At 46.9% G+C, this 23,303-nt stretch overlaps 1 protein-coding gene across 2 annotated transcripts in view; it reads left to right on the top strand.

Moving 5' to 3' along the window:
• The first annotated feature begins 1,680 nt into the window (after positions 1–1,680).
• LOC135240102 (nucleus accumbens-associated protein 2) overlaps positions 1,681–23,303 on the top strand; it is a 39,632-nt gene continuing 18,009 nt past the window's right edge. The window contains exon 1 of one of the 2 annotated variants that reach the window (XM_064309350.1): positions 1,681–1,793. The gene's annotated coding sequence lies outside the window, so the exon portion shown is untranslated. Of the gene's footprint in view, positions 1,900–23,303 lie in introns of both variants that reach the window. The other variant, XM_064309349.1, reaches the window with a different exon arrangement.

The raw sequence follows: 23,303 nt of genomic DNA, 5'->3' as shown, positions 1-23,303 counted from the left end.
TGTCGTCATTTTGGCAGGCCTGCCACTCCAGTTTCAGATTCACCAAGTGCGTTCTCCATTTGGAGATAATGGCTCTCACTGTGGTTCGGTGGAGTCCCGTGGAGGGTAGCAACGGCTTTGCAACCCTTTCCAGACTGATATATTTCAACAACTGTTTTCTCATCCCTTCTGGAATTGTCTTTGATCATGGCATAGCGTGCTTGTAGTAACTTTGTGAAGAATACCTCACTCTGATGGTAATGTTTTAATATGAGTGTGGTTTAGATTCAATGGGGATGGCTGCAATCAGGCTTGTCTATGTTCAGTCAGTTGAGTCTGTCAGTTGAATTTGGGTGATTGGTTGATTTAGTAACTAAGGGGGCAATGACTTCTTCACATGGGTGACATGGCGCTTGATAACCTTTTTCAATAAATTAATGAAATAATCATTTTAAAAATGTGTTTTGTGTTTACTCAGTTTCCCTTTGTCTAATATTATATTTTGTCGAAAGATCTGAGACTATTCTCTGTGACAAATATGAATTAATAGAGGAAATCAGGAAGGGGGAAGAATCTTTTTCACAGTACACCTGCGCGTTAACGCAAATAGCCTGCTCCTTCCAACAGCAAATCGTGTGGCTGCAACTGAGAATAACAAGCACGGTAGACACGGCAGACATGGTGAAGAGGTGTCATTTCTTAGAACAAACATTAGAATGGGCATGATACGTGATCTAAGCGACTTTGACCGTGGCATGATTGTTGGTCCGACGAATCTATATTTCTTCTGTGACATGCAGACGGTAGGGCTAGAACTTGGCGTGAACAGCATGAATCCATGGGCCCGTCCTGCCTTGCGTCAACGGTGCAGGGGAATGTTTTCTTGGCGTACATTAGGCTCCTTAATACCAAAATGAGCATCATTTGAACGTCACAGCGTTCCAAAGCATTGTTGCTGACCATGTGCATCTCTTTACGGCCACAGTCTACCCTTTCTTTCAAATGGGTACTTCCAGCAGGATGACGCGCCTTGTCACAAAGCGTACATCAACCCCAAGTTGGTTCCACAAACAAGACCGCGAATTCAGTTCTCTCCAATGGCGTGCGCAATCCCAAGAGCACCTTTGTGATGAGGTGGAACGGGAGGTCCACAGCATGAATGAGTGGCCAAAAAAAAATCTACGACAACTATGTGATGCCATTGAGCCAGCAAGGAATGTTTTCAGCACCTCGTTGAATCCATGCCTCAAATAATTCAGGCTGTTCTGGAGGAAAAAGGGGATCCTACAGTGCCTATACTAGATTTGTGGACCTAATGAAGAGGCCTGTGAGTGCATGTACACAGATATACACATATATAGATGTATGCATATAGATACAAATACACATATAATCTATGAAACCTCAGCCTGTGATGGTGCAAATACTAACAATGCCACTAATGATAATATAACAAAACAACTAACAACTAAACAAACAGCAATAATAATAATAATAATAATACTCGTTGTTGTTTTTGTTGTTGTTGTTGCTGCTGCTGCTGTTATTTCTACATTGGAGTGTGGAGCATGTAGTAGGCTAAGGTTTTTTTTTTTTTCGAAAACTCCACGTCTTTTTCCTCCGTCGGTCAAATGCATGTGTGCATATTAAACGCATGGCCTGTTTCTTTAAAAATAACTCGCGACTGTATCATGAATGATGTCAGGGGCGAGCGCAGTTCAGTTACCGTCCATGTGAGCGACAATCACTTCCTGGATAGGGAAAGACGCACAGAGAGAGAGAGAGAGGTGGAACCGAGCGAGCGAGCAAACGAGGTGAGACTGGTGGGCCTGGGCAAATAAGGACCCCGCAAACTTTGCATCCGGAGAAATACCGCGGCGATCGAAGGGGAGCAGGTTTTATGGAGGAGAAACATAGCGGGTATTTTTCCGATCCTTTATCTTTTATTAATTGCACGGCTTGAAAGTGTGACGCATATAAGTTGCTTGATTTTATGTCCTCTCGTTGTAGTTTTTACAGGTTAATCTGTATGCTATTTTATCGAGCTTCAGTCTGGCGTAGGCTATGAACAGAAGTATGAAAATTGTATTTTGTTTAGTAATGCTATACTAAACATTTGTAGGTTTAGCGTGAATATTTAAGGTTTCTTTTTCTTTTGGACATTTCTGTATCCCGCTCACTGTGACATTGATTTGATAACGTAACTTTATTCGCGACATAATTGCGCTAATGGAGCGCTGTAGGCTTGCTGGCTCATTTTAAGTGCTGTTTGCGCATGCCATATAAAAGATATAACATGGCATTTGTAACGCGAAAAACAGTTCGATCTTAGTGTGTATACACTGGTCAATAGCCAAAATGTAATATGACATGACATCGCTGCGTCACTATCAAAGCAATCCTTTTAACATAAATCTGCAAGCCGCCGCCGCCCCCCCCCCCCCCCCAAAACACACACACATTCCATTTATTTCTTGCATGTATATTTATTTATTTACGCACATATTAGCCTACACTTTAACAAACAATGTTTCTTTATGCTAAATGCACTCGGTATACGAAATAGCATGTATTGACTTTGTGAACTTTAATATCGTCCTCAAAAAGTTAAATACCTCCGTTAACTCCGGAGTTAGGTACACGTTTAAAATGACACGTTTTCCGTCATATTAGCTGCCTGGCATTGCCGATATGATTATTAGAGTTTTACATATCGGATTGTGATCCGCACAGTGTAGTAGGCTAACATACTGTAGCCTGTGAATGCCTGCATCGTTTTTTACTGGCATGTCCCCAACATGTCCTCGCTTCTCTGGTTTAGAGCTTTAGTGTACAGGTATGCTTTATCAATCAGTCGATAGCGATACACGAGACTTTGTAGACGTTTGTCTGTATGGTAATCTTGGCGAGATGGGGAAAATAATGGACTTATTCTGTATTGTGTATGTATTATTGTATTGTATATGCATTCTGAGTGTTTTGGTAGTCTACGGCACTTTCAGTTTTAACAACCTCAACTATTTCCACCTCTTTAGTGTCTTGTCTGTCAACACTGGTCGGTGAGAACGTGCGCCTGTACATAGTGCCATTTCTGCGAAATGAAATTATTATAGATTTTTAATCTCCATTTGAAAAACACTTGGCTTGTTTTCCTTGAAACGTAATTGCTGCTGTTATTCTGTAAACCTGTCAGAAAAACTGGCTGAAGGCTGTGGAAAGTCTGTGGGCCTACGCACGTTAGGTGCAGAGACGTTACGCCGACTTCTATGGAAACATAAGGGGCTGATCTGGGATTGTCTTTAAAGTTCAAATTAACTTAGTCGGTAAAAACGAAATCCTAAACTTTAGTATGTTCATGGTGGGCCAATATTTGATGTGTTGACGCCCTCCTCGTCAGATTACGGCGATATTTTAAAGTTGACTGAATTGTTCTGTCATTTCTAGTGTTAAACATTACAGGTGTGGTGCCCACATTTCACGTGTAGTCGGTTGCCTACCAACATGTGGTCCAGGAATTTAAAAAATGTGACCTGTGCAATAAATTTTATAGTGCATAAACCGCATTTATAACCAAAGAGGAAATTTGTGAAAATGTGAATTGTAATTTGATGGATATTCAAAAAGTTACCCGCAAATGACATGAATAAAGTAAATTATATATATCAAAGATTATTTCCATGCAAGCGACGGTAATCTACCTCTGGAATTTGTCGTACAGATTTTAAACTGCACCGATTAGTTCTATTAGTTTGTCTGTGTTCAAGGCAGTTTTATGACGCGATATTTGAAATGCACATCACCTTTTTGTTGTCTTGGAATGCGTTCTTGTCATCCTTCTGGTAAATCAATCAATCAATCAAATTTTATTTATATAGCGTATTTTACAACAGTTGTCACAATACGCTTTACAGACAGCCCTAGCCTAAACCCCCACAGGAGCAAGCCTAAGGCAACAGTGGCAAGGAAAAACTCCCTGTGGCAGATGGGGAGAAACCTTGGAAGGAACCAGGCTCAAGGGGGAAACCCATTCTCCTCTGGTCGGCTCAGGGTGCCGACTGGTGACCAGCATGTCAGCCAGTTTATGCAGAAGATATGATAAGTGATGTGGCTCAGATGATGGGTGGGGCCAGGTGGCGGTGATGGGGAACAGCAGGTGGCGGCAGATGTGGGCAGGGTGGAGGCAATGACGAAGGAGGGGCTGGACCGCAGAGGTGGGGGAGACCAGACGACTCTCAAAGCACTCTCGAGGGTTGGGGCAAGAGCCCCGCCGGCAGCGTGGGGAAGAGGGTGGAAACAGCAGTTAAGGGATTTGCAATATACCAGACAGTGAGTAAGTGCCAGTGCTATGTATTGTGGGACGCCGCCAGGAGTAGAATATGGCTGCATATCTACTAGGACAGGGATGGAGAGCCCATGCAGTCATGAGGGTAGACAACCATACCCGCCTATCAAGAGCCAGCCCATGTAAAGTCGGGTCACAGCTGATTGACAGGTGACAGTAAGGAAAGGATTGCCACCTAGAAAGCTCTATGACTACAGGCTTCTCGCACCCTGTCTCCAGACTATAACTGATTGTAAGCTTGAGCATAGAGGTGCGTTTTTAATCTAGATTTAAATATTGAGACTGTGTCTGACTCCTTTATAAATAATGGAAGCTGGTTCCACAGTAGTGGGGCCCTGTAGGAGAAAGCCCTACCACCTTTTAGGTTCTTGGAAATTCTTGGGACTACCAAGTAGCCTGCGTCTTGAGATCGGAGTGACCTTGTGGGCTTATAAGGTAGGAGCAGGTTCGATATGTACACAGGTGCACGTCCATGCAGAGCTTTAAAAGTCAGGAGCAAAACCTTGAAGTCTATCCTATACTTAATGGGTAGCCAGTGAAGCGACGCTAGTACTGGTGTAATGTGCTCATACTTCTTAGTTCTGCTCAGGATACGAGCAGCTGCATTCTGCACAAGCTGGAGACTCTTTAACGAGTTATTAGGGCAGCCAGAAAGCAGGGCGTTACAGTAGTCTAACCTAGACGTAACAAATGCATGGATCAATTTTTCAGCATCCTCGACTGACAGGAAATGTCTAATTTTAGCTATGTTGCGCAGCTGAAAGAAGGCAATTCTGGATGTGTTTTTTATATGGGTGTCAAAAGATAGATCAGGATCAATGGTGACACCAAGGTCTTTAACGACCATATTAGGTTCAGCCAAACAACCATCACAGTTTAAGGTGAGAGTAGACAATTTCTCCCTTAATATTTTGGGACCTAAAACCAACATTTCAGTCTTGTCTGAATTTAGGAGCAGAAAATTTGAAAGCATCCAAACCTTGATATCTACAATACAGGCCTCTAACCGTGAAAGCGGCAGTGCTTCGCCAGGTTTCATTGAAATATAAATCTGGGTATCGTCCGCATAACAGTGGAACTCTACGCCATGTCCCCGGATAATATTGCCAAGTGGTAGCATATATAGCGAGAAGAGTACTGGTCCTAGTACTGATCCTTGTGGAATACCGTATTTCATTATTGAGGAGCTGGACTCATCTTCTTTAATTTGACAAACTGTTTCCTGTCACAGAGGTATGAACCAAACCATGCAAGTGCCTGTCCATGAAGTCCAACACAGGCCTGGAGTCTGTCCAGGAGTATTCCATGGTCAATTGTATCAAAAGCTGCACTCAGGTCGAGGAGCACAAGAACCGACACAGAGTTACGGTCGGCTGACAGTAGTAAATCATTTGTAACCTTGATAAGTGCGGTTTCTGTGCTGTGGTGGGGTCTAAACCCAGATTGGAATACCTCATGGATACCGTTAGAGCTAAGGTATGCACTTAGTTGCTTAGCAACAATTTTCTCCAATAATTTTGAAAGAAATGGAAGGTTTGAAATAGGTCTATAATTTTCCAATTTATCGGGTTCTAAGTTTGGTTTCTTCAATAATGGCTTAATGACTGCCACTTTTAGTGACTCAGGTACGTATCCTGTGACTAGGGATGTATTAACGATTTTAGGATATGCTGGCCTAGTACTGGAAATAGTTCTTTAATCCAGTTTGAAGGAATAGGATCGAGTACACAAGTCGTCGGTTTTGAAGACATAACTAATTCGGATAACTCAATCATGCTAATGGGCATAAAACAGCTCAGTACTGCTGTCTGTAAATCTTCCTGTTGTAACCAGGTGCGGGGCTGTTTATTAGCAAGAACAGGAATATTGCATGATGGAGACAGTTTGGAAATCTGGTCTCTAATAGCCTCAATTTTCTGATCGAAGAAGTTCATGAAGGCATTGCTGCTAAGGTTGGAAGGATAAGATGAAAACTCTGATGATTGTTTTTTAGTTAATTTATCCACAGTGCTAAATAGGAATTTTGGGTTATGTCTATTTTGTTCAATAAGTTTTGAGAAAAAGGCAGATCTAGCAGAAGCAAGAGCTTGCTTATACTGAAGAAAGCTGTTTTTCCATGCAAGATGAAATACTTCTAGCTTTGTTGATCGCCATTTTCGCTCTAATTTTCTAGTAGAGTATAAACAGAGTATAAACTGTATTTTTAAATCTTGCGATTTTGCCGCACGTGACGCGCAATATTTAGCGAAAGTACTGATGTAAAGTCCTCTACAATATGTTGTCTGAACGTACATCTAGAGATACACCTGTGCTGTTCTCTGCTGCTATCTATCAATATTCTAACGTGTTAAGAATACAAACACCCACGTGCCATCGAATTTTCTTTTTGCGCGTACTTACGCAGTGTTTGAACCCTGGCCTTAATAATGTTACAATTTGCTCTTTCCACAACGATGGGAGTTTTTTTATTTAGATTTTTTGAATATCAGCATGAAGGTAAAAACGTGTGTTTGCATTCGCTATCATGGTTCCACGACTTTATGTGTGCGTTCAAACCGCTTAATCCAATTATGGAGCCGTTTCAGGTGGCTTTCAATAATTATAGGACGCAGTCCCGGGTTTCCCAGAATGTTGCGCAAAGGTAAATTCTGATGATGGTGACTGAAGCTCGTGCATTTGCGGTTACCGTTAGGTATCTCTTCACCCCAATAAAACGTGGTAAGTTTTGACAGCTTGAGATACATTCACAGCCTTCTGATGTACCCGTTAATATGAAACGAAAGGCCCACGCCCCCCTACTATTTACATTTTTGTGCATATATGTTGCAAAACATAGATGTTGTATGTAATAGAATATGTAATGTATGTTGGTCGGATATATTTAAAAAATTGCGGTTCAGTCATTCAGAAGGATTTTGACCGATCACTCTTCACCTATTAATGATGTTATTAATGATGTTGCCCGTTTCCTGAATCATGTTTTTGGGCCGGGTAGATAGCTGGCGTGGATTATTCACTATCTACAGTTTTGCTGTGATGCCTCCCTGCCGCTTGCCATACAATCTCATGATCTCATGTTGTCCTCGTATCCCCTCTATAAATACTGCATTAGAGTTCCCCTGAGGCCACGTCCCCTCACTCTGCAGTGGCACAGGCGCGAGCGGGAGGGGGAGATTTTGGTTTTGTTTTATTTTCTGGCGGCAGTGGCGGGGGGGGGGGGGTGGCGGTGTTTGAATGAAATAACTTGGGTGCACATAGAAAATGTATCTCCCCAGGACAAAAACAAAAAAAAAAGAATTACTCCTGTCGAGAGAATCTCATTTGATTTGTTGAGCTAGGTCACTGCAGAGATTACAGTTTGGAGACGGAGGGAGAGGGAGAGAGTGAGAGGGAAAGAGAGAGGGGGAGGGGCAGGGAGGGAGAGAGGGAAAGACAGAAAGACACAGAGAGAGAGGTAGAGAGAGAGAGAGGGAGAGAGTGAGAGGGAAAGAGAGGGGGGGCAGGGAGGGAGAGAGGGAAAGACAGAGAGAGAGGGAGAGAACAGGCTGACTGACACGCTCATGCTCCGTGGCCGCGCTCTCTCTCTGACCTGAGCTGACTAATGCGTTCCTGTCTGTCGTTCATGGAGCCCGAACATGTGACTAAGCACAAAGCCTCCATTCCTACACTGCCTGCCTCTGCGTCTCACAGCCTTTTCTGCATGTGCGCGCTCTCTCTCTCTCTCTCTCTCTCTCTCCCTCTCCCTCTCCCTCTCTCTACCTTCTCCCACTGCCTGATCTTTTTGTCTTTTGTTTCTTTACCCCTTTCTGTCTCTTTCTACCTTTCTCCTCCTCTCTTTGTTTCATTCTCTCCGGTTTTATCTCTCTCTGTCTGCCTGGCTCTCTCCTTTGTGCTAGGTACTGTACTCGAGCCTTCTGAGCCGTGCCTGCCTGCAAGCTTTCAGGAGAAAACAAGGGCTGCCATTTTCTCCTTCTCTCTCCCTCCCTCTCTCTCTCTCTCTCTCTCTCTTTCTCTTGCCCGCCCTCACCCTCCCTGTCTCAGAAACAAGAGTTTGATCAATGGCATTGCTTTCATGTTAGTGTGGAGCTGGTGGGCAGCAGGGGTGGCAGCGGGAAGGGGGGGGGTGGTTGAGCTGACTCTCTCTCTCTCTCTCTCCGCACACAGCTCATTGTATCATGGCTGATATCCATAAAACCTTCTGGGCATTAATTCGCTGGACTCTCAGCGCTGTGAAATTCGGCCCAGCTGTTGTACCAAGCGAACGCGAACGTGATGCGAAATGGAAGCCGGTCTCCGCACACAGAGCCTTCCCAGACTCCTCTCTGCCAGGGGACGGCGACTCCCCCCCCCCCCCTTGTGCCGGTATCGGTCGCTAAGTTCGCGCTATGATGCTGCTATTCTTTGGCCGTTTTTTGTTTAGTTTGTTTATTTATTATTTCTTACGTTTTTTCATGGGGCGAGTTGGCGCGGCTCTGTTTGAGTTTCCTCCTCCTTAGCTCCTCTTTCCGAGTAGCGCTTGGCTGTTCCAGAGGCCTCAGCTACAGCAGGAAGGGCTTGTTTACCATAGGCTGAAATCTCAGACTAAGCTTTGCTTTTCCCCCAGCGGCTGCGGGTTTGAATCCCAGAATGTCACGTCCCGATATTTCCCTTTGCGGGAACGCGTTCTGGCAGCTAGGGAGCTTTGCTTTTCCCCCAGCGGCTGCAGGTTTGAATCCCAGAACGTCAGGTCCCGATATTTCCCTCTGCAGGAACGCGTTCTGGCAAAACCCAGGCGGGAGATGCGTACGGCCCCAGGGGAGGGTGTCGGCCAAGAAAGCCGTGATCTCTCCGGAGCAGGGAGGGGGGAAACACGTGCCCTGCTCTAGAGAGTGTGAAATGATTCAGGTGGCTGTGCTCTAGAGAGAGTTAAATGATTCAGGTGGCTCTACTTTAGAGTGAATTGATTCAGGAGGCTGTGCTCTAGAGAGTGAAATGATTCAGGTGGCTGTGCTCTAGAGAGAGTTAAATAATTTATTTGGCTCTACTTTAGAGTGAATTGATTCAGGAGGCTGTGCTCTAGAGAGTGAAATGATTCAGGTGGCTGTGCTCTAGAGAGAGTTAAATGATTCAGGTGGCTCTACTTTAGAGTGAATTGATTCAGGAGGCTGTGCTCTAGGGAGTGAAATGATTCAGGTGGCTGTGCTCTAGAGAGAGTTAAATGATTCAGGTGGCTCTACTTTAGAGTGAATTGATTCAGGAGGCTGTGCTCTAGAGAGTGAAATGATTCAGGTGGCTGTGCTCTAGAGAGAGTTAAATGATTCAGGTAGCTCTACTTTAGAGTGAATTGATTCAGGAGGCTGTGCTCTAGAGAGTGAAATGATTCAGGTGGCTGTGCTCTAGAGAGAGTTAAATGATTCAGGTGGCTGTGCTCTAGAGTGAATTGATTCAGGTGGCTGTGCTCTAGAGTGAATTGATTCGGGTGGCTGTGCTCTAGAGTGAATTAATTCAGGAGGCTGTGCTCTAGAGTGAATTGATTCAGGGGGCTCTACTTTAGAGTTAAGTGATTCAGGTGGCTCTGCTCTAGAGTGTTAAAGGATTCAGGTGGTTTGTGTATAAAAAAGGCCACATGACGCAGAGCACACAGAGACCTTCCTGTTTGTTGTTATTGTGAACCCACAGTTCTCCTCTGCTCTGTGTGTTATTATTAGAGACTGTTCACTGAGAGCGGGGGGGGGGATAGCTTTTCTTCTGTTTTTATTCTTCATTTTTGTGGCTGGGCAGGTCAGTTCGCAGGAGGCTTTATCTGCCCGCGGACCGGGGGCGGTGACGGCGGCGTTTGCCGGCAGTGTGGGAGAGCCTGGGGCCACGCGGCGCACAGATTTTATTGGCGGTGTGACAGAAATGGCGGCGGCGGTGGCGGGGGCGGCGGCTCTGGTCTGACAGCGCTTCACCTGTCCGGTTCCTGTTTGTTCCTGCCTGTTTGATCTGAGGTGTAAACAGATGACTGTGCTCTCAGGTCTGAGCGCACCGTGCGGGTCGCTGTTATGAAGGACGGAGTGTAGCACAGTGGGTAGGGAACTAGACTTGTAACCGAAAGGTTGCAGGTTCGATTCCCGGGTAGCACACTGCCGTTGTACCCTTGAGCAAGGTACTTAACCGAAAATTGCTTCAGTATATATCCAGCTGTATAAATGGATACAATGTAAAATGCTATGTAAAAGTTGTGTAAGTCGCTCTGGATAAGAGCGTCTGCTAAATGCCTATAATGTAATGTAATGTAATATGAAGCTGCTGAATTACTCAGAAAGGAGTTGGCCTTGCTGTCGCCACCTTGCATAGGCCCAGGTGTGGTCTGGTGCGTCAATTCATATCCCGATATAGGGGATCATGATACAGTACATATCCCAATATGGAGGTCTTGATACAGTACATATCCCAATATGGAGGTCATGATACAGTACATATCCCGATATGGGGGATCATGATACAGTACATATCCCAATATGGAGGTCATGATACAGTACATATCCCGATATAGGGGTAATGATACAGTACATATCCCGATATGGGGGATCATGATACAGTACATATCTCGATATAGGGGTAATGATACAGTACATATCCCGATATGGGGGATCATGATACAGTACATATCCCGATATAGGGGTAATGATACAGTACATATCCCGATATAGGGGTAATGATACAGTACATATCCCGATATGGGGGATCATGATACAGTACATATCCCGATATAGGGGTAATGATACAGTACATATCCCAATATGGAGGTCTTGATACAGTACATATCCCAATATGGAGGTCATGATACAGTACATATCCCGATATAGGGGTAATGATACAGTACATATCCCAATATGGAGGTCATGATACAGTACATATCCCGATATGGGGGATCATGATACAGTACATATCCCGATATAGGGGTAATGATACAGTACATATCCCAATATGGAGGTCATGATACAGTACATATCCCCGAATGGAGGTCAGAGTACAGACACGCATCCTGATATGGGGGTCATGATACAGTAGATATCCTGATATTGGGGGGGGGGGGCTGTTACAATGCATGTCTCAATATGGGCTTAAAATGCATTGTATATCCCAATATGGGGTCCCATATAGTATGGTATCCCGATATAAAGGTCCCAGTACACATGGGGGTATGAATTTAGAAAATGCTTTTACAACCAAATCAGATATCATTGAGGAATATAACACCGAGTCCAAAAATGGTTTATTTTGAACAGTAGAAGTAACTTAAAAAGCAACAAAAATACACAAACGCCTTTGTCTAATGAGCTCCACCAAAATACATTATTAACAAAAACAAAAAAAACGGTTATGAATGCTCAGGTTTAGTTTTCTACCTTTAATATTTTTCACCTTATTGATTATACAAATATGTGTGTTTCATGGAAGTGAATTTTAAAAGTATGAACGTATCAATACGACAGTCATTGTATCGATACACAAATCACGGAGAGGGCATCTGCGATATATTTCCGTATCGATATTTCGACCACAGGCCTAACCCAACACGTGCCTTTGGTTACAGCATGAAATGCATTCTGGGTTTTTTTTAAAGATGAACCTGGATGAGCTGGGACAGCAGTCGTCTGAAACCATCGTTTGTTTGCGCTTTCGTTTCTGTGTGCTTTGCTGGGGCGAGTGTGACACGCCGTCTGTGCTCCCCGGCCTTCCTCCACAGACAGATAGAGAGACAAACCTGAAAAAGAGAGAGAGAGAAAGGGGGGGGGGGGGAAAGAGACTCTCACATTCTTATTTCTTCTGTTCATACAGACACAGACATGTGCACACACATACAAAATACACACACACAGACACAGACATATGCACACACATACAAAATACACACACAGACACACAGACATGTGCACACACATACAAAATACACACACAGACACACAGACATATGCACACACATTCAAAATACACACACAGACACACAGACATGTGCACACACGTACAAAATACCCACACAGACACACACAGACATATGCACACACATACAAAATACCCACACAGACACACAGAGACATATGCGCACACATGCAAAATACCCACACAGACACACAGAGACATATGCACACGCACACTGTACAGAATATCCACACACTGACACATGCACACACTTACAAAACGCGCACACTCACGCAGGCAAAGACACGCATGCACGCACACACGCACAGACTAGTACACAGACATACGCACATACACAGACACAAACACACACGCACACACGTACACACGCAGAGACGCACGTACAAACACAGCGTCAGTAAGCTGTATAATTTTGGCATGTCATCGAGGTTGCCCAAGTCCTGACACCATGAAAAACACGTTCATTTCCCGCTAGTAGACTTTCCAGCAGCGTTCTCAGAAGGATTGCGTCTTCCAGGGCAATGTCGTAAACTTGAGAAGATGGGGAGATAACTCTTTTCCTTTTTTTGGAGTTTGTGCGCGGCGAGCTTGGAGAGAGAGAGTGTTTGCAGAACCGAAGGCCTTTTTTCCGGCGTCTCTGCGAGGTTTCTGGTAAATGACATGGCCGGCCTTTGGCTGAATGCCTGGCAGCATCACATGACACACCGGCCGCCAGTTTTTTCCTATGCCTGCGTGTGTGTGCGTGTGTGTGTGTGTGTGTGTAGGTGTGTATGTATATGAGGGTGTGTGCGCGCGCGTGTGTGGGTGGGTGTATGTGCGTGTGTGTGTTTGTCTGTACGTTCCATTTTATGACTATGATGGAGTGTGTGTGTGTGTATGAGGGTGAGTGTGTGTGTGTATGAGGGTGTGTGTACGTGTATGGGTGGGTGTATGCGTGTGTATGTGTGTGTATGTTTGTCTGTACCTTCCATTTTATGACTATGAGAGTGTGTGTGGGTGTGTGTGTGTGTGTTTGCGCTCGTGTGTGTTTGTACCTTCCCTTTTATGACTATGAGGGTGTATGCAGGTGTGTTTGTGTGTGCACATGTGTTTGTGTGTATGTTCCTTTTTATTTATATGAGTGGGTATGTGTGTTTGTGTTTATACATTGGAGATGAGTGTGTGTGTTTGTGTAGGTTCCCTGTTATGAGTATGAGTGTGTGTGTGCGTATGGGTGAGTGAGCATGTATGTGTGTGTTTGCATGTCTTTGTTTGTACACGCATGTGTGCCTGCGTGCGTGTGTGCGTAATGTGTGGTATGTGTGTGTGTGTATGTGTGTGGTATATGTGTGTGCGTGTGTCGTGTGTGTGTGTATGTGTGTGGTATGTGTGGGAGTATGTGTGTATGTGTGCATGGGTGTGTGTATGTGTGTGTGTGTATGTGTGGTATGGGTGTGTGTGTGTGTGGGCGGGCGGGCACGTGTGTGTATGTGTGTGTGTGGTATGTGTGGTATGTGTGCATGTGTGCGTGTGTGTACATGCACGTGCTTCTTGTAATTCATCGGGTTTAAGTGGGAAGTGAGAGCTGTCCTCACCTCCTCACCCCTGAACAAGCCCAGGGTGGCGAAGCAGGGCTGCTGGAGGGTGTCCATGAACACAAGCCTCATTGTCTCCGCCGCCTCCATAAGGAGGTCCTTTTTTCTCATTTAGTGTGTTTATAGAGGTCTGAGGCTGCAGAGGCGCATGCAGGGGTGTGTGTGTCCTTTATTCCTCCCGGTGTTTCCACGCTGGTGAGAAACGGATATATATATAATCATGAAACACTGGATTTATGAGAAGGGCATTAAAAGCTATCATGTGATCTTTCCCTTTAGTTGTTCGTTTTATTTGCGCCATGTGAATCTGACCCAAAGGCGGTTTGAAGTTGTCTGCATTTCTGTTTTGTTAACCTCTTGGTGGCTTTTGATAGTTTGGCCTCAGCACGCCGAAGTTATGTTACTGGTAACCACTCCCACATGTGTTTGGGCACTTAGCAAGAAAGACGAGGAGTGACTGTAAAGTGGCAATGTTACGCGAATAACCCCGCCGATAGTTTAAGGGGACGACCTTTCGGTCTGAATCCATTGATCGTGATCCCTCCCTGTGAAAGACAGATTGCATGTCTCCCGCGTGACTCCTGACTGCGGTCAGCTTCACACCGAGGCCTAGCCTAGCTCGTCAGGGTCATGACCTTATGGTGTGTTAGCTGGGTGCTAGCCTCGCTCGTCAGGCTCATGACCTTATGGTGTGTTAGCTGGGTGCTAGCCTTGCTCGTCAGGGTCATGACCTTATGGTGTGTTAGCTGGGTGCTGGCCTAGCTCGTCAGGGTCATGAACTTACGGTGTGTTAGCTGGGTGCTGTCCTTGCTCGTCAGGCTCATGACCTTATGGTGTGTTAGCTGGGTGCTAGCCTCGTTCGTCAGGCTCATGACTGGGTGCTAGCCTCGCTCGTCAGGCTCATGACCTTATGGTGTGTTAGCTGGGTGCTAGCCTCGTTCGTCAGGCTCATGACTGGGTGCTAGCCTCGCTCGTCAGGCTCATGACCTTATGGTGCGTTAGCTGGGTGCTAGCCTTGCTCGTCAGGCTCATGACCTTATGGTGTGTTAGCTGGGTGCTAGCCTCGCTCGTCAGGCTCATGACTGGGTGCTAGCCTCATTCGTCAGGCTCATGACTGGGTGCTAGCCTCGCTCATCAGGCTCATGACCTTATGGTGTGTTAGCTGGGTGCTAGCCTCGCTCGTCAGGCTCATGACTGGGTGCTAGCCTCGCTCGTCAGGCTCATGACTGGGTGCTAGCCTCGCTCGTCAGGCTCATGACCTTATGGTGTGTTAGCTGGGTGCTAGCCTCGCTCGTCAGGCTCATGACTGGGTGCTAGCCTCACTCGTCAGGCTCATGACTGGGTGCTAGCCTCACTTGTCAGGCTCATGACTGGGTGCTAGCCTCACTCTTCAGGCTCATGACCTTATGGTGTGTTAGCTAGGTGCTAGTCTCGCTCGTCAGGCTCATGACCTTATGGTGCGTTAGCTGGGTTCTAGCCTCGCTCGTCAGGCTCATGACCTTATGGTGTGTTAGCTGGGTGCTGGCCTCGCTCGTCAGGCTCATGAGTGGGTGCTAGCCTCACTCGTCAGGCTCATGACCTTATGGTGTGTTAGCTAGGTGCTAGTCTCACTCGTCAGGCTCATGACCTTATGGTGCGTTAGCTGGGTGCTAGCCTCGCTCGTCAGGCTCATGACCTTATGGTGTGTTAGCTGGGTGCTAGCCTAGCTCATCAGGCTGAAGACCTTATGGTGCGTTAGCTGGGTGCTAGCCTAGCTCATCAGGCTGAAGACCTTATGGTGCTACAAGCCTGACCGCACTGAAAGTGATGTGAAAGTCTTCCCGACTTCAAATAATGTTCTTTGTTTATGAACCAGTTGTGAGTCGCTTCTTCTGAGGAATCATGATCTTGTTTAAGTGTGCCTCCTAATGGAGTTTGGTGTTTTGCGGTAGTTCAGCAGTATGACATACCACAAGGTAAATTTGCAGGGCCAATCAGATTGCTATAAACTTATTCTTCTTCTCTTGCCTGTCTTGCCACAACTGAGTACCTTTGATCTGATCTGATGCCAGTATATGTAATGGTGACCTAAGAAATGGTGCTGATAGCCTAACTAGGTAACTCATTAATTCACTGACAGGTAGTTAGTTAGTCATGATTTTGAAAAAGATTGAAGTCATTACATTACATTGGATTACATTTGTTTGGCAGACGCTTTTATCCAAAGTGACGTACAATAAGTGCATACCAAAGGTAATTGGAACAACTACAAAACACAGGTCCGATAAGGTACAACACTCACTTTTTAACAGTTATTCATATCCATGATCACATTAAGTCCAGTTCACGCAGTGAACATTACTCTGTCTGATCTAACTTATGCTAAGTCAAACTAGGAGGCATGACAAGCTACAACATCAAGATAATGATACAATAAGTACAATAAGTGCTGGATGGAGGTACATGTAACATGAAAGTGGCACAGGAGGTACCATCTGTGCCATGAAAGAGGGGGATTTAAGTGACGAATATGATCCCAGATTGGGAGTGCCCCTGCAGAGTGGTGATGGTCAGTTATTCCGGATATCGTCTGAAGAGATGAGTCTTCAGACCATGTTAAATTAAGCGTACCAGTGAACCATAACCAGCCACACAGGTACCGTGAGAGTGTGTTAATGTCACAGGGCGGAGTGCTTTAACACAGTGGTATGGGTGAAATTTAAATAGGCCATGACATAGTCTCATGTTGACGCTGTTTAAGTTTCAGCCACTGATGTTCTGTGAAACCTCTGAACCATATTCTAAGATGCAATCATGGAAATGAGGAGGTTGAGATAATGCCATTGATTCATATCATTAGACATGTGAGATTGAAGTTTTGCTTTTACAGACTTTGTCTCATCCAACTCATTCTGGAGCAGTAAGAACAAGTGTCAAGTTTTATCACAGCCAGACATTTAGTCCGGAAATGCTAATGAAACAGAACAAAAATCTAGTTTCCTGCAGTAACTTCACTTTCCTGACTAACCTTTCAAACATCTAGCTCGCTAGTTAGCTAACAGTAGCTTACTACTAAAGTTAACTAAGCTATTGTAATGAATAAGTGAGAGCTACAGTAGCTAGCTAGTGGAAGTTGTTGACCTGACCAATAAAACTTTCGGAAAAAATGAGTGCATAGTGTGTGAATCATTTGGAGTAACACTGATAACTTGGTTATCTCAGTGACAGTTGATCATAAAAACTGCGTGTAAGAACGTGTCCTAGAACATTTCTACATTTCATCATTTTTTCCTCTCTGTTTTTGTTCATGGCTGTTTCCCTATGCAAGTCACATGAACAGAACTGCACATGCAATTTAGAAAAACAGCCAGCGTTCCTCATCCCTTGCACCTGGGATGTGCACAGAAACGAAGGTCTGCACGCGTGCCATGAGCGTGTGCAGACCCATTGTTTGTTCGTAGGAGCATTTCTCAGAACGAAAGAACGAGTAATTTGAGGACGGTTTTGTGAATGAGGCCCGGCGTCTCAATGGCGTGTGCCCCGGGTCCCCGTGTGGGCGTGCCCGCGGGGTCCCGAGGCGTGTCCTCAGTTTCCCTCCTGACCCCGCGGCGCTCCGCGTCTCCCTGCCAGGCCCGTTGACCGCGCGCCAGCCGCGTGGAAAAAGACCGGAATTCTCGAGCGGGCGGCGTTCCCGGCGTTCCCGGCTCTCCGCTGGGCCGCTGGCCCGCTGCTGCGGAACGCGCGCTCGCTACGGCAACCGTGCCAGGCCAATAAATCTCGTCATGTGTCGCGCGGCAACCACTCCCCCCCACCCCACCCAAAGCTACCCCTTGAGCTGGGCCCCATAGAGGGTTTTACGAGACATTTAAAGATGGGACGAGGGGGCCGGGGGGGGGGGACGGGGGGGGGCGGAATTGTACTCTAAAGTTTTGATACTGCTGGGATGTTGGGATTTTTAAAATGTTTCCCTGTTCATGTGATCGTGGGATGGCTGGAAAGGCATGTTTGAGATTGTTGTAAGCCTCTTTGCTGGAGACCCAATAAAGCTATTTTGGGAGGGAGTGGCATTAAATGTGTGACCTATCAGAGCCGTGCTGGAGTGCTGCATGCATCTCTGCTCTTACTTTAACCAAGCCTTCTCTCCTTCTTACTTTCTCTCTTAATCTATTTATGTATTTACCCCTCCCTCTCTATATGCTTTCTCTCTCTCTCTTTCATCCCTCCCTCCCTCCCTCTTGCTTTCTCACTCATTCTCATCTTTGCTCTTTGTCTTGCTGCCTCTGACACACTCTCCCTTCCCCTCTGTCTTTGCTCTCTCGCTCTTTCTCTGGCTCTCTCCCTCTCTCTCTGTCTCTCTCTCTTCCTATCTCTTCCTCTCTCTGTCTGCGTCTCTGCCTCTCACCCTCTCTCTCTCTCTGTCTCTCTTTCTTTCTCTCTCTCTCTCTCTCTGTCTGTCTCTCTGTTTCTCTCTCTCTCTCCCCCCTGCTCTCTCTCTCTCTCTGTCTGTCTCTCTGTTTCTCTCTCTCTCTTCCCCTCTCTCTCCCCCCTGCTCTCTCTCTCTCTCTCTCTCTCTCTCTGTTTCTCTCTCTCTTCCCTCTCTCCTCTCTCCCCCTGTCTCTCTCTCTTCTTCTTCTTCTTCTCCCTCTCTCTCCCCTCTCTCTCTCTCTCTCTCTCTCTCAGTCTTGCTGACTCATACAGGATCTGGGTGGGCCTGGCTTTAAAGGCTGTGACTAGCAGAGGAGCAGAGGAACACAGCAGCTTTCTTTTACTGGATTGAGTCAGGGAGAGTACCTTACAGTACAGATCAGTACTCCCCCCCCTGTAGCGCCTCTGCAGGGTGCACAGCCAAACCGCCACACCGCCGCTCCACCTCCGCACCGCACGCCGCGGGACGTGGTCTGCCTCCCCGTCACCGCCTAATGGGCCCGGGGGGTCAGGATTTAGCGGTCGGTGCCGTGCCGAAAAAAAAAAGGGGCCGCCCCACCACGCCTCGCCCCGCCCCAACTGGGCACCGCGCCACACCGCGCAGGCCAGGTCACGGTGCAGCAGAGAGGGGGCGGAACCGTTTTTAATTCCGGAGCGGTCCTCTTCGTCCTCAATCGGCAGGAAAAAAAAATCTGAGAAAGAACAGAGAGGTTCTCACACGCACATAGAGTTCAGATCTGGGGCAAATCCCTGCTCCCCGTGGGTGTTTCGGTCCAACTGAGATATCAAAACAATGTTCAGCCAGTTTCAACATTGCTGGATGATGCTCTATAGTGTGACATCACAAGGCTTCCAATGTTCCACACAGTGTGACATCACAAGGCTTCCAAAATTCCACGCACTGTGACATCACAAGGCCTTCTAAAGTTCCACACAGTGTGAGATCACAAGGCTTCCAAAGTTCCACGCACTGTGACATCACAAGGCTTCCAAAGTTCCACGCACTGTGACATCACAAGGCTTCCAAAGTTCCACGCACTGTGACATCACTAGGCTTCCAAAGTTCAACACAGCGTGACATCATAATGCGTCCAAAGTTCCACATGGCGAGACATCACAAGGCTGGATACACAGGAAACAGGAGGGGGTCATACAACGGACACCTCCCCACCCCCCTGACTGCTTTCCTCCTTTGGGGAAACGATCACCCCTTTTCTTGGAAACTTAAACCAACAGGAAAAAGAAGTTTGTTGAAAGCTTCATCCATTTTAGAATGTAGGGCAGTGACTGGATGCAGGTTTACTTCAAGTATAGTTTTGGCTTCAGTTTGTTGTTCCGATTAATACTCAAAAAACGGGTACTATTTATGTTTCTGACCCTGAAAGCATAAATTATTAAGACCATACGTAAGTGCTAAAACACCGTTTTAACTGTTTCTGGGTGTAGATTCAGAGATCGTCCCTTTTTCGCGTTGGTCGCAGTATGGGAAGTGCTGAGCTAGCAGCGCTACGGCGTCCTCAGACGGCGTCCCGGGTCGCCCTCCCGGGCCCCGCCGCCGCGCCGCCGCGTCCCCGGCTCTCCCACCGGGGACCGCTGCGAGCCGGCGGATCCCTCGTCCTGATTGGCGGGGCGGTTGCCAGGGAACTGCGCGGGTTCCGACGTGGACGGAATCCGTTGTGTCTCCAGTCCTGCACATGAGCACAACTGCAGTATTTGAATATTTATAAAGGCAGATTGTTCGTGTTTGCGAGCTAATGTTTAGCGCATGTAAAAAAAAAAAGAAAAAGTTGGGAGAGAGGCATGCACGTAGCGGGCTGTTCGTAGCGCTGGTGTCGTTGCGCGGTGAACGCTCTGGGTCTTTGGCAGAAGTCTGTCTGTGCTCAGTGTTTTTCATGTTTAACGAAAAGGGAAATAAAAACAAATGTTCCACATCCTGATTTGGGAAGCCAGGTGAGCTTTTTACCTGGATGCCTTTTTTTTTTGGCGGTTTACCGGCATTGAGCCAGATTTTCCTGAACAACATTTTGACACCAAGGTCCTCGTTCACTTTTAGCAGACTGAATGAGACAAAGAACTTACAGGGGTCCCGTACTTGCATGACAAATACAAACACACGCTTGCATGCGTGCACACACACACACACACACACACACACACACACACACACACACACACACACATACATACACACGCACACACACACACACACAGATACACACACTCACTCACACACACACACACACACACACACACACATACATACACACTCGCACACACACACACACACACAGATACACACACTCACTCACACACACACTGCATGCACACTGCACACACAAACATGCCCACACCCTCACTCACGCCCACGTGTGCACACCCACACACACTCACACACGTGTGCACACTCACACACACACACACGCACACACACACACATGCATGTATACACACGCACAGTCACTCAATCACTCACTCACACACACTCACACACACATGCATTTACACGCGCACACACTCACTCACACACGCACACACAAACACACTCACACAAGCATGCATGCACATACACACTCACACACACACTCACACACACACACACACACACACGCATGTACACACTCACACACACACACACACACTCACACACATATGCATGTACACACACACACACTCACACACACACACACACATATGCATGTACACACACTCACACACACACACACACACACACACACACACACACACACACATATGCATGTCACACACTCACACACGCACACACATACACACACACACACACACGCAAACACATGCACACACACACATACACACACACACTCACACACACACACACACATATCATTTACACACACTCACACACACACACACATATATTTACACACACACACACACACACACACATACACACAACACACACATATATTTACACACACACACACACACACATGCATGTACAACACTCACACACACACACTCACACACACACACATATGCATGTACACACACACACACCCCTCACACATCACACACACACACACACATGCATGTACACACACACACACACTCACACACACACACACACACTCACACACACACACATATGCATGTACACACTCACACACACACACACACACACACACACACACACTCTTGCTCAGGCTGTTTCTCCTGCATGTTCACTCTCCATAGATGCGCCAGCGTCTATATTTAGTGCCGTGTCCGCGGCGTCGATCCGCTCTTCCTCTCTCTCTCCGGCTCCTCGTATTCCTCGCCCCGGCTACTCGCTCGCTGGCACGTACATGCGTGTCTGCAGACTCTTTACCCACAATGCCCGGCTCTGGCGGGGACTGCATTGCAGCGGTGTGCATTAATTGGCTGCAAGACAAGAGCCTCCGGAAAGCAAAAATGAGGAGGGGGAGGGAGGGAGGGAGGGGGAGGGAGTGGAGGGAGGAGGGAGGGCTGTCCTCAGGGTACCCTGCTCATGCCAGCGCTGCCAGGGAATCCGCAGTTCAGGGACGACCTGTGCGGTCGAGACAGGACCGTGGTCGTCCGGACAACCGGGAAATTTAGGAAACAACACCGAAACCATGCCTGGTGCAAGTTTTTTTTTTTAAGATCGGTCCGGTTGCCGTTTGTCACGTGGAGATCTCTCGCGATGCGGCTGCTTTCCTCTTTATCGTGTGCATTTTGTGGTTGAACAGAAGTGCGGAAAACATGAAAGCGTCGATACGCAGAATCAGAAACCCAAGAGCAATAAAAAAAAGAAAGAAAGCTTTTCGATTGGATGTTGTGAGCGGTGGTGAAATAACTTGATTGGTTCCTTCAGCTGTAATAACAGCGGTGTTCCTCCAGCTGACCGTCTCGTGTCCAGCTTTTGTTGTTTCCGTGGCGAGGGGGTTGACGCGGGCCTTCCTGTTCCCCGTCCCAGTGCGTGTTAGCCCAGCCGGGGAGAGCTCTCCCCCAAAATGCAGGCTTAGCCACAGCCGCATCCAATCACAGCCGACGCCGACCAAGCAAATTCAGGCTCTCTTTTACATGCAAAACAAAGGGGGCAGTGCTGAAAGGGCGAGCTCTGGGGCCTTAAATTAAAATCGAGCCGTACTCCTGCCTGGCACTGACTAACATCACTCATACATACACACACACACACACACACACACACACACACACACACACACACACACACACACACACATCACACACACACAACAACACACACACAACATACACCACACCACACACACACACCACACACACACACACACACACACACAACACACACACCAACACACACCTACAACACACACACACACACACACACATACACACACACACACACACTCTACACACACACACACACACACACACATACACACACACACCACACACACACACATACACACACACTACATACACACACACACTCACACACACACCACACACACACACATCACACACACACACACACACACACACACTCACTCACACACACACACACACACACACACACACACACACACACACACACACATCACTACACACACACACACACACATCACACACACACACACACACACACACACACACACACACACACACACACACACCACACACACCACATCACACACACCACACACACACACACACACACATCACATCACACACACACACACACACACACCAACACGTCCAACACACACCAGCACACACACACACACACAGCACACACACACACACACACACACTCACACACACAGTCTCAGCGTGTCGATAGTTCTGAGCTTGTTGCTTCAGTTTCTGAGACACTCGTCTGCCCTGTCCCTCACCTCTCCTTCTCAGTCACTGTCACTGAAGCTGTACCCTCCTCCTTTTCTCTCTCCCTTCCTCTCTTCTCTCTCTCTCTCTCTCCCTCTCTCCTCCTCTCATCCTCCCTACCTCTCTCTCTCTCTCTCTCCTTCTGTAATTTAGACAGCATTATTTGCCCTTTTTCTCTGGCTGAATGTCTTAATACAGCCGTGGGAGGACAGGGGAGAAGCTACCTGGGCTTTGAGCAGAGGGATTGGCTGCGTTATAAA

The sequence above is a fragment of the Anguilla rostrata genome, chromosome 14 (assembly GCF_018555375.3).
Source record: "Anguilla rostrata isolate EN2019 chromosome 14, ASM1855537v3, whole genome shotgun sequence".
NCBI classification, from domain to species: Eukaryota; Metazoa; Chordata; class Actinopteri; order Anguilliformes; family Anguillidae; genus Anguilla; species Anguilla rostrata.
Note: the sequence above shows the minus strand (reverse complement) of the source record. Positions and strands in the feature narration are given on the sequence as shown.